Raw genomic sequence first — 17,096 nt, 5'->3', positions numbered from 1 at the left:
GGTAGGTGGAATATTGCATACAGTTACTGTGTATACTATCTACACGGAAATACTGTCTGAGAGGATTTGTGACAGTATCTGGTTGTGGTCGGCGATATTGAATAGCGTCAACAATTACATAGTTACAACCCCTGTAAGAATAAAATAATTCCTCGGGCTTCTCAACGGCCAAACAAATGAGATAAAAATAAATATAGGGAATAATAACGAAAAAATCGCATTATCAAGGCCATCTAACAACCTCCAAACCCTTTCACCGACCACTGCCACCTCTCCTCGTCCCGGTCCCTCGTGTATCCGTGCAGCGAATGCGGCAGCTAGAGGGCGCGCGTAAATAACTTCCGCGTCCCCCTCGTCCAGGGAACTCCGGTTGTTCGAAACACTTCGCGAACGAGAATACCGGGGAGGAACGTCGACGGAGGGTGGTAGATAAAGTCTCGAGGCTGTCTACCCCGGAAAACGGAAGAACCGTGAAGAGGGAGGAAAACGAAGGAAACGGCGTCCGGTCGCTTAATTAAAGAAATCCTTGTTTACTACTGGTTGCAGACGGCTCATCGCTTCGGCTCGTTACGTAACAGGTGTCGTGAATAAGTAATTTAGGTGGCTGCCTCCGAGGAGAGGCGTTCGAGGATTCCATTATGTATTTATTGACATTTACGATCGGAAGGGGCCCTCGTACTACGAGGAGCCAGACGACGATAAAAGATTCCGTGGAACATCGACGATTCGACTCCCACCTCGATATTTATTTGTTTCATTTGTGCGCGGTGATAATTAACGGAATGTCGATATTTATGCATTTATGAGAAATGGAAATTCAAGGAAATGTACAAGGAGGTGTACGAACGTATAAATGTGTAAATAGAAATAATAAAGTACGCGTTGCGATGTAATTGATACGTTAATATAATTTTGAATTTGCATAAACATCCACCGTGTTATAATTACGTATCTTCCAATTTCATTCTTCCTCCATTATCGGTATACTTTTTCTGGTTTGAGCTTCTCGAAGAGCCCCTACAGTGGTCCTACACCTTCTAAATCTTACTTCTCTTTCATAATGCAATAATTTGTCTAATAATTTTTACATTCACTGTAAAAAATCGTGACATCGTTTAACAAGAATAACGAAATAATCTTTACCCAATATTCTGATCTCTGAATTCCGATCTCCATCCAGATAGCAATCCCTTCGGCTCCGCAGGAGTCTTGGGGCGACCATAGTCGGTCCCAGCGTCGCTAATAAAGCCGGTAACGTCGCTGTACTCGCCGTCCCGGTTGTTCCTCCCCGTTGTTCGTTGGCTGACAAGGCCGTTTCGTTCCCGGGACAAAGATTCCCGAGAAAAGGGGGACGCGCGCAAAGACCACGGAGCAAGAGCGACAGCGTCAGACGGGCGCGTAACAATGTAACCCTTTCAGAGATTTCGCTGCGCGGACGCTTTTTGCGTGAAAAATTAAGCCCCTGACACCCGACGGCCCTCTCGTCGCGACGCTTTGATCATCGTCGTCGGTGTTATTGTGTTTCCGAAACGAGGTTCAGGCTGCCACGAGGTCGCGAGAATGTGGAACAATGGATATAAGTAGTTATGACAAATACGAAAAGTCGATAAGATAGAACGTTCTGTTGGTAGCGTAGAGTACGTCATCGATAAGGCAGATGGCCGTAAAAACGTTAGCAGTAAAAACATTGTTAATAATAAACTCTTAAGTACATGTTTCAGAGGGCGCATTGGTCGTACTTCGTTTCTGATCAAATGTTTTACGTTTTGCAATTACGTTATCGTTAAAAATTTGTATAAATCGAACGTGGTTCCCCCATCTCTTGCTTAAGCCGTTCCACTGCATAGTGATCGATGCGTTCGTAGCCTGACGGACCTCCGTGCCAAGCAGTGCGAGTGGAAAATCGGGGCACAGAGGGAAATTGGAATCTGGCGTACGGCCTGGGCTTGTTACATCAGGAATTCTTGACCGTGTTTGCTCGCGTCTTACCGCAACTCATCAAAATTCTTGCCTACGAGCACTCCACGGAAATCCTCATTGATGCGCCGCGGCGGCTCCTTTCGTTATTTCGGTCGAACAAGTGGCCCCTCGCGAAAGAATGTCGCAATTTCGATCGCGCTGGAAAACAACCGGGGAGAAGAAGCCCTGTTCGTTACGTTGATTACGTCCTTTCGAGCGAACCCTCATTTGCATCCACGAGACGGTTCCCTTTATTTAAATCCGCCCCGTCGGTTCGACGAGCTCCCCAAGCCAATTCGTCAAGACAGCGAACGGGGTTTTTTTTTTTCACCAACCCCGACCGACGCTGCGCGAGATTAATTGCACGTTCGGAGTCGATTCACGAATCGGCATGTATCTCCATTTAAAGATCACTCTATCGAAACCCAAGCACTAGGCACTATTTTATCTCGTATGGTTAATCTCTTATGGTAATAATACGTTCTCTGATTAGATTTCGAATGTAGATTTTCCATACTACGTAGTTGTAAATGATGTGAAAATTTATAGAAATCAATGTTTTATTTCCTTCGTGATTTGGTAATGTAGAGTACGTCGTCGATAAGGTAGATTGTTCTATTGGTAATGCGGAAGATCCAGTTGATAAGATAGAATGCTTTGATGGTAGTGTAGAGTACGTCGTCGATTAGGCAGATCACTCTGTTGGTGGTGCAGAGTACGTTGTCGATAATACAGATGGTTCTATTGGTAATGCAGAAGATCCAGTTGATAATATAGAAAGCTCTGATGGTATTGTAGAGGACACTATTGCTAAATCCTTTGACAAATAGGATTCTACGTTACCAATCGCCCATCTCCTCCCTTTCTCGACCTGGAATATGTGTCCAACACTTTATCGACTGTAATACACCGTCACTGATACAAAGAGTTCTCAGAATACATCAGAAACTTCAGTTATAAATATTTTCTGATTAGTAGCACTAGGATTTCCACGATCACGCTACGGAATTCTACATTCAAATATTTTCCGAACTATCAAGTCATCCAACGCTACATATCATTATTTTTAGCAAGATTATTTGATCCTTACTCCTAAATTTTAACTTCCCTACCTACTTCACCACGGAAACGGGCCTCCTTTTCGCCGAATCGGTCGCCTCGATCGATGCGCGAATTTTCAGCCCGGTTGCTCACCATAATGGCGGTCCCCGCGGTAATCGTCGCGCCATTAATCCACGAATCGTCGCCACAGTGTTCGCGCATTCAACGGTTTTCGTCGTCGGTTTCCCTCGGGCGCGCGGTGGAAATGCAATAAGGAGCTCTCGAATCGAAGAACAATAGGGTCGGACAGAATCGCGGAAACGAAGAAACAGAAGCCCGTAGCGGCACTGCGGGGCACGTATAAACCCCTTTCAGTTTGCGGTGGCGGATATACGCCGACGACCTCTTAAAAGCACCCACGCCTGGCCCGCGTCGAATTCTCTCGCAGGGACGAACGGAAAACCGACGCGGAGTAGAGAGGGGACGAAGCTGCCTCGCTTCGGAGTGCTTAAACCGAAAACATAATCAAATCTCGCTGAGAGCTGCTGCGGTGCAAAGTTACTAATTGCTTAATTTCCCTCGGCTTGCTCGCCCGGGCCTCTTTCGCTGTCTCACTCGCTCGGTCTTTCGGTTATGCGTTTGTTCACCCTCCCCGCGATCCCGCCCCTGATCTCGCGTCTCCTCCCGCGCACCCTCTTTATTTATATCCGCACCCCTTTCGAGGGAGACTCCGCTATCTCTTCGCTCCCCCTTAACCCCCTCCCGTCTCTCGTTGTTTCCTCTATTACTCATCCGCTACTGTTTTTACTTACCCCGTTTACCTGGCCCACTTAAGGCTTGGCGGTGGCCTCGTTTCGGGGGTTGGAGGCCGACGGTACTCTGGACTGAAACAGTTAAGAATTTAGACATGTGGTTATTATAATAAATAACAAAGTGGAGATTTTTATAAAAAGTAAGAAGAAGGAAATTTGAAGGGAGTTGAACCACTCTGTATGTTATGGGACAATTTCAGAAGAAAATATCTCGATATACGAATTTCTCGGTACGACTGCATCCTGTACCGTAACAATTCCTCCTCTCTCCGCCTTAATTCCCGCATTCCTCTAAAACTCCTCCATCGCGACCCTCTCTATTACTCTCTCTCTCTCTCTTTTTTTTTTTCTTTCATCTCGTTCGGAGGTCTTTTTTCCTCTCTTCCGCCATTCTGTCGCGCCAAAACCGCCTCGCCAGGCGGACTACGACGCCAGGACAACCGAAAGAGACTAAACCCCCGCGGCCAGGGGCAAGGGGCACACCGAAGGAGACGCCACGGAGTCAGCACGCGACCCGTCCTTTTCTCAACGACAGCGGAGAGAAATTGCGCGCGAGGGAGAGAATCTCTCCCCCGCTGTCGCCAAGTGTTATTCCCTGTCCTCCTGGGTGGCTTCCATTCCATTTCGCGGCAGTTCCCCGCGTCTACCCGTCGTCCCGCGATGGCGGGATAGCGGTCCAAGGACAAATAGATTGCGCGCGGCTCGTACAAAGCGGCGCGGCTTTGCTCGACGACAATTTCCTTAAAGGGAACCAGCTCGGATGGCTGGGGCTAGAGAAAATCCATGTTCTTCCTGTTTCTCGGAGCACGATTCGAAAAATTCTTTACTTTCTTTACTGTTACATCTTTTTCTACTTTTTTAAAATATAAGGCTGGGAAGAATTTTGAAGTAAAATGGTGGCGACTCATTGGGGTAGAAGGATTAGGGAAATAATTAGGGGAGGGTTGCCTGATTCACCCTGGAATCATCTTCGAGTGAGTTAAAAAAATTCATCTTCTTGTATTTTTTTTTAAAAATAGAACGTTTTGAATAATTCCGAACTAAAATGGAGGTGATTCTTTGAGGTGGAAGTATTGCGGAAATAATTAAGGGATGCTTGCCTGATTAACACAGTAATTACAGCCAGTCCTATAAATAAACCTTCTACATCCACTTAAAAATCTATCCAAATTAAATGATAGCTTTGCTCTTTTCAAGTAAATGTCTCGTTATAAAAATATACACGAATAAACATTGCACTTGCACGTATTAATAATGAAATATATATATTTGAAAATATCAATCCTATCATTTAATTTAGACAGATTTCTTTAATAAACATACAGTGTAATTATTTATGGGACTGACTGAATCGAAAAATCAGTCTTCAACGCTCACACAATGTTTCCCTCGTAGCCTTCATGCAAAATAATTAGGGGAGGATCGCCCGAGTAGAACCACTTAGTAACTCTAAAACCCTCCCAGTCTGCGTAAGCAGAAACACCTGTTAGCTATGGAAATAGTAAAATTAATTAACGTAGACATTTGGGAACATAAATCCTCGAAGCAGCATAATTCGCTTCATAATTTCTCCGTCAACTAGGCTCGAAACTTCCTCGGCATTATTCAAAGCGCTCGAGTGCCGTCGCGTTTCTATCTGTTTTTGATATTTTAAAATTAAACGCACCATGGAGGCCGTCGCGCGACACACAGGGCGTTTAAACCAACATTGAAACGCTCCGCAAACGCTGGAAACGCTTCTAATGCCATCTGCGGTGTTTGGAGCTGCCATAGTTTGCGTAATTGTCCTTGAATCAAATTGCTTCGGTTTTGTCCCGTCTCGCGCCGTCGGGCGAAGACGTGGCCCCTCCTCCCGTTTCCGCCGTCGGGTGTACGGGCGGTCGTGAAAATTGAGGATCAGGATTATTAGAGCAGACGGAGACGACGAGTTTAAGGCGAGAGAGCCATTATGACGGCCTGGCGGAGCGTTAAAGACGACTGCTTCGAGTGAAATGTCAACAACGGTAATCTAGAGTGAAAGGATGACGGTTGCGACGTCGTGGATTCTCCGGGAAGAGCAGGGACGAGTCTGGTGTCGCGTGAGGATCGTTCGAGGCGAGAGGTTCGCTACGAACACGGTGACTCGAGCGTGCCGGTATTTTTATGGTAATTGCGCCGACCCCTTCTGTTTCGACGCCTTCAATTACGACAATTCTGTTATTTTTCCGAATCGGGCCGCTCCGGCCGCCTAGAGTGAACATTTCAGAGAAATGGGACGAGGTAGGCCTAGTCTAGGTCGTTGTCAGACATTTCACGAGCTCGAAGACCGCGAAGTTGTACTTTGACCTAGGTTGTATGTCGCAAGGAATCAAAATTTGTTATTTTTACGCTGCAAGCGAGTCGAGAGTAGTCCCGAGAAGTTCGTAAAGCGTTATACATTTCGGCAAAGGGCTAGAGTGGGCGTGGCCAGGCATCCAGACTTCTCGATGGGGGTCGGCCACTGAGTGGCCTCGAGCAGCCAATATTTCCAGGCCCGAACGTCGCAGACGCGGCATGAGATACGATTCCCTTTCGTTTCTCGTCAACTATCCTTCGTTCGACTGCCGGGAAACGTCTCGATCGAACCGCGCTTCGGTAAATTTTGTCGGTAAACTCGTTTTCCCCGTCTGGAATTACATCTTGCTCGAGCAGGCCGGATTTCTCTTTCATTGTGCGACGCTTCTGTGAACGAACACGGCTTAACTTTGTAGACCTTCTTATATTAAACCGACGTAAAGACGCGGAGTGAACGCAGACGCAGTCTCGAAGAGGCAGGGTTCAAAGGAGGTATAAAACTGTTGTAAAGAAGATAAAACATTTTCTGTGTGTGTTTTTTTTTTTTTTTTTTTTTTTTACCACGGGTGCATATTTTAAATAGAGCAACAGAAGGGAAGAATAGCTGCCCACGTGGAAGTTTGCGAAGCGCGAAGGCGCTATAGGAAAAATGAACGAGAGTGAACCGGAGCTGTATGCGTCAGGATTCGCGAGAAACGCGTAACGGTTGAAGATAAAGCAAAAAGGAAAAGAAAGAAGGGCGAAGGGAGAAATTGCAAGCGGGTGAAAACGAGGGAAAGTAAGGGGTGATGAGCGAGGACTCTGCAACTGCTGCAAAAATTGTACCAAATGAAAACAAAGTGCGAGCGATTACGTCGTAACTGCGGCGCTAATTAACGCACTCGCACAATCGCGCAAACCCTTTCGAGCTCATCGTTACCGTTCGTCCTCGAGTACCCGCACTTTGCTACCTTTTTTTATTCTGTATCTCGAGCGAAGTTCCCTTTAAATGGTGAATTTTGAAGAATCTCGCCACGGATTGCAATTTAAATGATATAAAATAGAATCATGCAGTCGTTCATCCACGAAGATTTTAATTTTTAGAATTCTCAAGAGTTGATTGTACTTCCGATTGGCATCATTTCGCCACGTTTTTGATCTCGGTGGGTCGATAAGAACGAACTTCCATTTGATAACGTCCCAGGAAACTCGAGCTGCGATGAATTGTGCAAGCGCGAAACGGAGCTCGAAGGCCAGCTGCCACTTCTCACCGACTTCCTCGTGGATAGTTTCGGTACGCGAAATTTTTAATCGACTTTGGAAGAACTACCCGTCGATTTTTGTGAACGTTCGATATCGTCGCTGTCGCGATACACGTGCTGCACGCCCCAGTTTCGAATTCTTTCAGAGGAAGCAGCGTTCCGGGTTCGTTCATTGCATCGAGGATCGCCTGGTATTTCGTTTGACTTCACTTTTCGTTCTAACGATACGTTAGAAAATAAAATGAAATTAAACGAAATAGTTAGATCTGGGTTAGGTCTGAGTCCTGAGCTGTGATTGTTCAGGAATATCAACTGTGAAGCAATTAATTTCTAAGCGGAATAAAATTAAAAATTGCTCCCAATGTTAAAATAAAAATGCGGGGCTATGAAAGATAATTACTAAAAAGAAATCGTGGAGAGCTAGAAGTACTCTACTATCGGTACTCTACTATTTTGATTTCATTTTCCAACACTTTCCAAAACCGTTCAGAGATATTGACCGCGAATGAGTTGCCCAACCCAAACAAAATTAAAATTTCCTCCCCCGTTAAAATGAACGCGTGGAAGCACGAAAGACAATTTCTAAAAGAAATTGCGGAAAGGTGAAAGAGGTTTCGTATCCACGGCGGCGTTAACCGCAGCTCGGCCGTCGCAGAGGGGGCTCTGCGAGCTTAGACCTCTCTCGCTGCCGCAAATCCTCACGCACTCCAAAGCCAACGAGCTACAAAGCTCACAATCCCGAAGCCGGTATTTGGATAGCACGTTGCAATTCGGGAAACCGCAAAATCTGCGCGCTGGAAGACTCGTCGTCCGAAAGTTTTGCACGTTACAGAGGCCACGGTCTGGGAAACCCTGCGAACTATCGAATTCGGAAATAAAACGTTCGTAGCTTGTACCCGGTTTTCGGGTCGGGAATCCCGAATCCGGGCGGAACCAGAAATCGCGTCCAGGTTACGGCGCGGTCGATAATGAAAATCGTTCGCGGCACGTGAACGAACGGTAAAATGTTCGCAACTTTTGCCGGTATGCTGAGCGGATGGCGATAAATTCGAGAGCGAAGACAGAACTCGGGTAGAGCGGCCGGGGGAGGGAGCTGTTGGAAGAATTATTCGCGTTTCGAAGCTACGAACATACGGTGGAACCGTAAAACTTGAGGACAGAAACTCGAGGATTTATAAGAAATTTAGAAGAAATTTCTGGACTTGTACGATATCAAAAAATAAAATAAAATGGATGTATGGGGAAAAATGTGGAACGTGTTTGAATTTCGCAAGTTTGTACAAAATTCATGTAGAATTGAACGTCTATCGCCGATTATTTTAAAAATGTAATAAAGAAATTGAGCTTTATATTGAGAGTTCGGTAAGAGATGTGCAAAAGTTAGTCTCGACGTTAAAAATGACCCGAATTCGGAGCAGAGGTGAGTGTAATCGATACATTATGCTCACGATAGCTCGCGTGACAGAGATTTTGTTCGGGAAACGTTACAGCGTGAGAGATCGTTTTCCCTCCGTTTAGAGGCAAAAACAACACGAAACATGGCCAAATGAACAAACACGAGGTTCCGAACTGCAATAGCCGAGGCTCCGACGCGAGACGACCAATCCGAAAGCATCCCCTGTCTTGGGATTCTTTTTTGCGACGTTCGAGAACGGAAACGCGAATTGGCCGAGTCTGGGCGACCGAACGTTCAGCTTTGGTACTCGTGCAACGAGAGAGAAACGGGAGTGATCGATCCGTCGAAGGATACTCTCGAAAATGAATCCTCGAAACGAGACTGGAGATGGGCGACTGAATCGTGGACACCCCCGATGGAGAAATAAATCATTAGTCACGAGTATTAGGGAGAAGAAGAATTCATTTAATTGTGCGTCGCAATTTAAGACCAAGTAATAGAACTTTTCTATATCTCATCACATTTTCTATTTTATGATACGAACTATTTTTGAATTATATTTTAAAATGAATATTAAGATATTCCATTGTATAATATAATACATTTGTTGGCTGCTTGTTAATTTAATTTCATCATTACTAGAAAAACAACGTTGAAACTTCTATGACCAATCACGTTACCAATTCTAAACAATAACATTCATCACTTCTACGAAGAAAATAATATTTTCTGCCTCTAATCCATTAAGAATCGAATTATAACATTCGTATAACAACCTCCGTACGCCTTTCGAGACTTGCAACCTACGTCTCCAGCATCGCGAATCGTCCATTTTCCCATCGTCATTTTTCTTCCCGGGCACGAAAAGAGTTCGGGAAGAAAATATGTGCCCGGTGTCATGGCGACGTCCCGTCCCGACAAAGTTCGGATGTCGCCGGAATTTCGAAAAGGGAAGAAAAAGGACGCGCCGGTGCCTCGAAGGCGTGCCGTTCGACGTGAAACGGGAGCAAACTCTCGAAACAGTCTTTGGAGAGACAAATTCTTTACCGGCGGAAAAGAAGTTCGGGCTTGGCGTCGATCAAAGAACAAACGCGGGGGAGCGTGGCGAAGTTCCTCGGGAACGCGTATGTGTTTCCGTCTCTGCAGGTTCTCGCGAGGCCGAGGTGTAACAGGTGAGTCGTTGCGCGACATTCCTGCCCCAGCTACGTCCACGCATTCCTTTTAGGAACGGAGTACGTATATCTCGAGGAAGAAGATGGCAGGCGTCATTTCAACGTGCGTGGGTCTCGATGAAAATGTCGATGTTGAGAGAAGAAAGGGGAGATTCGAGGAAGGGGATGACGAAGTGAAGATAACAGTAAGGGCTGATGATAATAATTGTAATTTGCTGTAACATTGCGAAATAAATTAAATTGACAAGCAGCCAACGAATGTATTATATTATGCAAATAGAATATTTTAATATTTCAACTTAAAATAGAATTCAAAAATAGTTCGTATGGTAAAATAGAAAATTTGGTGTGAAATAAATTAAATTAACAAGCAGCCAACGAATGTATTATATTATGTAATAGAATATTTTAATCAATTCAACTGCACTCCTTTCTGGGGCTACTGTACTATCGATAACAGCTTCGGTATCGAGTTTCCCCGGCGAATGCAGGGTTCCAGTCGTCCGACGTAGCCGGGGGATAGGCCCGGGTTAGGGGCGGCCGAATGCAAAGCGAGCTCGAAATACACGCGCGGGTACGTCTCGAGATAGAAGAGCGTCTTTTTTCGTGGCCTGGTCTCCAGGGTGGAGAGCTTTTCTTTCATCCCCGCGGAAAACGAATTCGAGCGAGCAACGGAGGAAGGAGGCCGACAGAGAAGCCGACGGCGCGGAAGAACGAAGAGAAAAAAGAAAAAGAAAAGAGGTGGAAGAAGAAAGGACATCGCAGGAGCGACGAGTGGAGAGGGAATGCCGTCGCGGCAAAGGCGATTTCATCCAGTTTCGTTTGTTTCTCTCGCGATGAAACGGGAGACGGATTCGCCGAGCCTAACCCCGATAGCGATGGGATCGATCCCGCTGACGTACTCGTTAAGGGTAGAGAGTATTTTTATCGCTTTGATTTTTTTAACAGAAAGAACGTGCGCGGAATGTTACTTTTAAAAGTCGCCAAAATTGCAGGAAGGTGGGTGAACGTGATAGATGAATTAATTTGTAATTTATTTGGCTAGATTGATTTCTAGCCCCGATCGTGATTTCAATTCTATTATAGTTGAACGAATCGGTAAATTATAGAAACTTGTCAAGATCGTATCGATGCAAATGTGGCAAATTAGTTTAAGTGATCATGATTTCGACTGTACGATAGTCAGACGATTGGTCGACCCTTAAATTCCCTAGGTATCGAAATCGATACCTGCTTTCTTTTCTTTTTAATAAATATATAAAATATGCATCGCGATATTTAAAATTATTTTTCCCTTTATCTGGCTACTGGAATAAATACATCGATATTTTTTTCGGATTTAGTTCGTAAAATCAGGCTTCTAAGGACTGAAACGAGGAGAGCAAAATATAATTATTCACAAAGTAACAATTGATTAATTACCTATAACCTGCTCTACTACGAGCCCGAGTAAGATAACTAAGATTATTCCTGGCTTAAATTCCGTATCGAAATGATCTAAACAAGTCTCAATCCCATCGCTGCTACTCGGCAAACCTATTCGGAAGAGAGCACTTCAGAGAGAAGCGCGTCTCGCGGTACCGGGCGAGACAAAAGAAGAAACGAGCGAGAATTGCGAAAGGACGTTGGGCGTAGAAGTGCGGACGGGGTGGTGAGGGGGAGAGGAAGAAGGGAAGAACCAGGAGATAAGAACACGGTCCCTCGGTACGCAGATTAGGGAGAACGAGATGTACATTAGGAGGCCACTTTTGTCGTGGACCCGGAAACAATGGCGCCACCAACCCCCTCCCCCCTCGCCGAACCCCCGCTCGAGCATAACGAGATATAAATCGGCGACCTCAATGGCCGATTACTCGGAACGGCGAAATACTAAATCCAACCGTGCCACGACCGTTTTCGTTGCTTAATCTTTCCTTCTAGAGCTTTACGACACCTTCGAACTTTTCTTCTCCCTTTCGGGATCCACCCAAAATTAGATGCAATCTTGAGTTACTCGCGCTTTGGGTTAATTCGTGCTCCACTATTTTGTACTTTGACTAAGGACTGCACTTGATGAACAATCGATACCGAAGTTGAAATATTTAACCCTCTCGAGTGGCGCCTCTGGGGCGACGTATGTAATTCCAAACGTGAGTTTTTGAACGTTCAATTTCAATTTTATTTATGCCAGAATATAGAATAATTATTAATCGAAATAACAATACGTAGATTGAGTCATAAATGTTTGGTTTCGAAGTGGAGTGTTCGGTTTTACAGAAATGTGTTATAAAAATGGACTGGATTCGATTCCATAGAAAAACGTTTCGAGCCCAAAGGGTTAACACTGAACGTACCAAGAGCAATTTCAAACTTTGATTCGACTATGCACTAATCTATTTCTCTTTTCCTCTTCAATTCATTTTACATCGTATAAATTCTTATATTATTCGAACGACCGATTTCTCTTTTCTACCATTTACTTCGCTTTACTTTTCAACGAATAAAATCTACGATATGTCTTATTCGTCAATCGATCCTTTCATAAAGTCGGTATTAAAATTTCAATATTAAAATTCCAGTATCATTAAAAAAGAAAAAAAGACGCGTCGACTTGAGTAACCTCCTCCTTTTTCGAAGTCAATTGAAAAGTATCCCGATGCAACGGTTCCAGGAACTTCGTCGTTCTGAGTCACCGTAGCGAGCAACGTCTCTTTAACCGACTTCGAAAATGGAGGAGGTTACTCGATTCGACGTGCATATTTTTTTTCGCGCTTGTCGATTCGTCCTTCCACGAGGAGCCAAGACCCTAAACCGAGTTCCCGCTTCCGCCTCGAACTTTTCCCGAGCCGGTGTCCCGGCCTCGATAACGGAGAAGACAGTGCGAGCCGGGAGGGACGGGGGGGGGGGGGGCATAGGGCGAGAAGGGAAGCGAGAAAAGGAAACAAAAAGGGTCGAAACCGGAGGGGTTGGCCGTCCAGGCAGGGGCAACCTGTGGAATTCCGCGATCCCTTTTGCCCACCGGGACTTGAAAACTCGTTTGCAGAAAGTCGCTCGCCCGGAAGTGGTTCGTACGTACGAACAAGCTACGATCCAAAGGAAAGGGCGGCGCGGAGTTTTCATCGGTGTTGGTTTTCGTAGCTCGCGTCGCTCGAAAAATACGTGATACATGCGAGAGGGTGATTCGAATGCAAACGAGACACTTTTTCTAGGGAATTTATTGGCTAAAAAAAATATAGTATACTTGGCTACAAAAGCTAACAAAGACGAAGGCAAGAGTAGATGGGACCTCGAGGTAGATATGAAAGAAAGGAATAATTTGTGGAGTTTTGAAATTGGTACTGTCGTTGAGTGACAATCTTTTATGGTGTACTACAAAAGCCGATGTATCGACTATCGTAAAAGAATTTATATTTTATTGTCCCGAAAGCATTTATTTTTCTTTGATTTTTTTGACGCGTGAACTGTTACGTTTGAGAATGGAATAAGTCCACTTTACAACAAAAAATCTCTAACTACTAACTACGCGCTTCTCGTTAATCAACGAAATGCACTGAAATCTTGTTAAGTGACAGCTCGTTATTCTAATTACGCAGTACAAGTTCCAAGTGAAATTTCAAGTTCCTCCCTGAAGTCTTCGATTCGAAAATCGCTCGGCTAAAGAATGTAGAAAACAGGCCCGAACAAAAATTTCACGAGCAAACGAACGCGACACGTGGATCGATCGTGGAAAATTCGTCGCCATTCGCGTGTTTTCCGTGCCGTTGACAGCGAAACTCCGAATATGGTACACGCGTCTCGAAGGCACGCTAAGTGCGCCTAAGCAAACGGGAGCCCTTTTCAGGAAAAAGCGTCGCGAGGTTTACGTTTCGGCTCGTACGTTTGCGTTACCGTTTCGCTGCCGAGTATTCCGCCACCCATCCGCCCACCTACCCCCCGCCGCGTAAAAGAGAATCCACCCTTCTTTCGCGCCAACCCCTGCGAGGTCTTCCCTCGGGACGCGAAACCGACGTCGACGTCGAGAAACGAAAAAGAGCGAGGGGAATCGAAGAGGAGATGCGAGAGCGACGGAGGGAGGGAACACAGAGTGAGAGGGGGTGAAGAGGGATCTCTTCAGAGACGTTCGAGAGGCGACGTGCATAATTCAGTGGTAATGCCGTGACTATGCGCAGACGACGCCCCTCCCTACGGCGGATTCCATCAGGTGGAAAGTTCTCGGTGTTATTACTATTTACCCAATTCTCGAACCGGTTGTTTGCGGCGTTCGCGGAAGTATTATTCCCGGGGAAGTCGGAACAATTTGCGCGCGTCGAGAAAATTACGCGATTCTCGCGGTGCCCCCTAACCCCCCACCCCACCCCCCACCCGTTCGGATTCCGTTACGCGATTATTCTAACGTGTTATTTTAACCGTCTGGCTTTTGGTAAATTAACCCGGTATTTTAACAATCCGGGTCTACCCGACGGTGGAAGTGCGACGGACGCGTACGTACGTACGTATTATACGCTGCAGCGACGGCGAACGCGTTTCCGGGGGCGGCGAGAGCGTTGTTAATAATCGAGGAGGTTCGAAAACATCCTCGACGTTCGGTCCCATGAATATTCGTGCACTCTGTTCAGGGTCTGAATTAAATGGTGGGTCCGATGTCCCGAAATAAATGTTTCGGGAGATATATGCATAGCGAAGTTTATTCGTGTGCGTATTTACAATGAAATGTTGATTTAGAAACATCGAACCTGTATTTAACGTAGACTCTCTTCGATAGAGTGTGCGAATGCTTGTAGGACTGACAGTACATGGATAAAAAAAGAAAAGAAAAAAAGAAATATACACGTCGAATTGAATAACCTCTTCCTTTTTCGATGTCGGTTAAAAATAGACCTGTTCAAGAAATTAAGAACCTTTCACTTTGAAAATATACATCCTCCCTACCAAAATAAAACGTAGTCCTCGGAATAAAAAAAATACCACAAAAACTCTTTTAATCCCTGACCTAAAACAAGAAAGTTACCATCGTGTCATCTTCCGTATTTATTCGAGTGTATTTGAAGAACGCCAGTAGCAACGATAGAGGACCCATCGAAACGGAAATCAAATCATCAGAGCAGGCAGGATATATCCTTGCCGTGCCCCTCCTAAACGGCCACGATCGAGAATTCAAAACGGTGCCATTAACGCGGGCGCTCGCGCTGAAGGATTAATACGAGATAATAACCGAACCGCCGGCCGGTCCAAAGCGATCGAAACAAATCGTCCAGCTGGGAAATGAGCATTCGTATGCCAGGAATCGGTCGCCTGTATAATTCAGCGATAAAGGTTAGCTCGGAGTGGAGCCGGCCCGTGTATGGTCAGGCGGGACGAATCCGCCAGCGAACTTTCGACTATTATCGCTATTTGCCTGGCTGCTCCACTGTGCGAGCAATAACTTTACCGTTGCCTCGCAGCTGCGCGTGATGTCGCGACGTCTGTTTCTGCAAAGGATGCTCCCCCCCACCCCCTCCCCACCCGAGCAGAAAGTCCATTCGCTCGGCCATTGTCCTTTAATCCTTTCCGCGGTCGTCGCACGTGATGGGTCTTCTCTATTATCAGCACTGTTGTCTTAGGAGACAAGTATTTCTAAACCATCGGTACTTTTGTTTAATATTTTTGAGTCGAGTTTCATGAATGATAAAGATTAACATCCATTAAACGACAAAATTCCTTTGGCACGATTAAATAATGAATAATTTGTTTCAGAGGATAATTTTGATGACATTCCTCAATTTTTTATTTTATGGAGTCGATTGAGTTGTGCAATGGACGGCTCGATTCTTAGACAAGTAGAATAATAGGAATAATAATTTTTAGGAATAATAGGAACAATAATTCTTAGTGTCCAGACAAGTAGACTAATGCACTCTTTGGTCAGACAAGTAGAATAAGACTGACAATGAACAGACGAGTAAAGGAGGTCTCAACATTGGGCATGCAAGTAGAGTAAGGCTCGTCACTGATCAGACAAGTAGTATAAGGGTCCTCGCCGATCTAGAATGTAGCGTTCGTATCGTTATTCGCGTAACATGTAAAGTAGGGGTCGCTATTGATCGCCACGAGTAGGGTAAGGGCAGTCATTGATCGGGCAAGTAGAACAAGGGTCGTCACTGACCAGACAAGTAGAGCAAGGGTCGCCATTGACCAGACAAGCGGAATGAAGATCGTCGTTGACACGAGGAGCGCCGTAAGAGTCATATCGTACCAGACACGTGGATTATCCTGTACGTAGCCAGACACAGCCTGCTACTGACAAGTATAGCTTACTGCTACTATCCCTAACATTTCGATCCTACTTTTCAGGTCCCTTAAAGGGCCAATGAATCGCAAGTTAATCTAACAGAAAAGAGCTCCGTACCGTAAACGTTGACGCCAGCCTTGCTATCACTGTATCGCCGTGGAAGGCTAAATGAAACTATTACGACAACTTTGCCCGGTACACCTTTTCGCTGCAGGCGGCGGCAATGCGCTTTCTCGCGTAATCCCGCCGAGAGGGAAACGTTCCACGAGGGAACTGGGTCCGTAACGGTGCAGTTCCAGCGTGCTCGAAAAGAATTACACGAAATAAGAGGTTACTCGCGGAAAACAAGGTCTCCGGTAGCCTCGTTCCCTTCCGCCCTCTCGCCGTCGCGATGTCCCTCGAGAAACAATCCGAGGGAAATATTTAAAGGGCGCCGTTCATTAATCTCGCGTAAGAAGCGTCGAGAGCACGCCCCGAATACCAGCATCCGACAGACCGAAATGAATCGTTCCCGACGAATTAACGCGACCGCCTCTCTCGTCGTCGACGTCTCCCGGCCGTGGGGGCTCCTAATTGCAGAAACAAAACTCTCGCCGCGCCAACAAACGCCCAACGGCCCCTGTAAGTAGTAGCAACAACCGACGGTTAAGTAACAACAACAATAGAGGGACAAAGCCGAAGCACTTCGCAGGGAAACGGTTCCCGCGTCTTGGCCCCGTCTGACTATGCACCGGGCTCCTCCACTTGGCCGACTTGTACGACTCCGCTGCTCCCGGCTGACATTGTTCGAATTAAATAGGAAAACGTCGGATTACAAATACACAATTTTTGCAATTAATACTTTAATTGCACTCGAGGGGCCACGCTGGAAGTTTCTCCTTGTTAGCGATGGCTGGGAAGACGGCGGAGCTTGTA

General features: G+C 45.8%; 2 long non-coding RNA genes across 2 annotated transcripts in view; one reads left to right on the top strand and one right to left on the bottom strand.

The window, feature by feature from the left end:
- Positions 1–17,096, top strand: part of LOC128872114 (uncharacterized) — a 230,946-nt gene that overhangs the window by 62,365 nt on the left and 151,485 nt on the right. The gene's annotated exons all lie outside the window — the stretch shown is intronic.
- The window catches only part of LOC128872116 (uncharacterized), a 272,991-nt gene that overhangs the window by 122,514 nt on the left and 133,381 nt on the right, over positions 1–17,096 (bottom strand). The window contains exon 3 of the long non-coding RNA XR_008456102.1: positions 3,813–3,884. This is a non-coding gene — a long non-coding RNA (uncharacterized LOC128872116). The remainder of the gene's footprint in view (positions 1–3,812; positions 3,885–17,096) is intronic.

The sequence above is a fragment of the Hylaeus volcanicus genome, chromosome 2 (genome assembly GCF_026283585.1).
Source record: "Hylaeus volcanicus isolate JK05 chromosome 2, UHH_iyHylVolc1.0_haploid, whole genome shotgun sequence".
NCBI lineage: Eukaryota > Metazoa > Arthropoda > Insecta > Hymenoptera > Colletidae > Hylaeus > Hylaeus volcanicus.
This window is presented reverse-complemented; position numbering and strand designations above follow the sequence as displayed.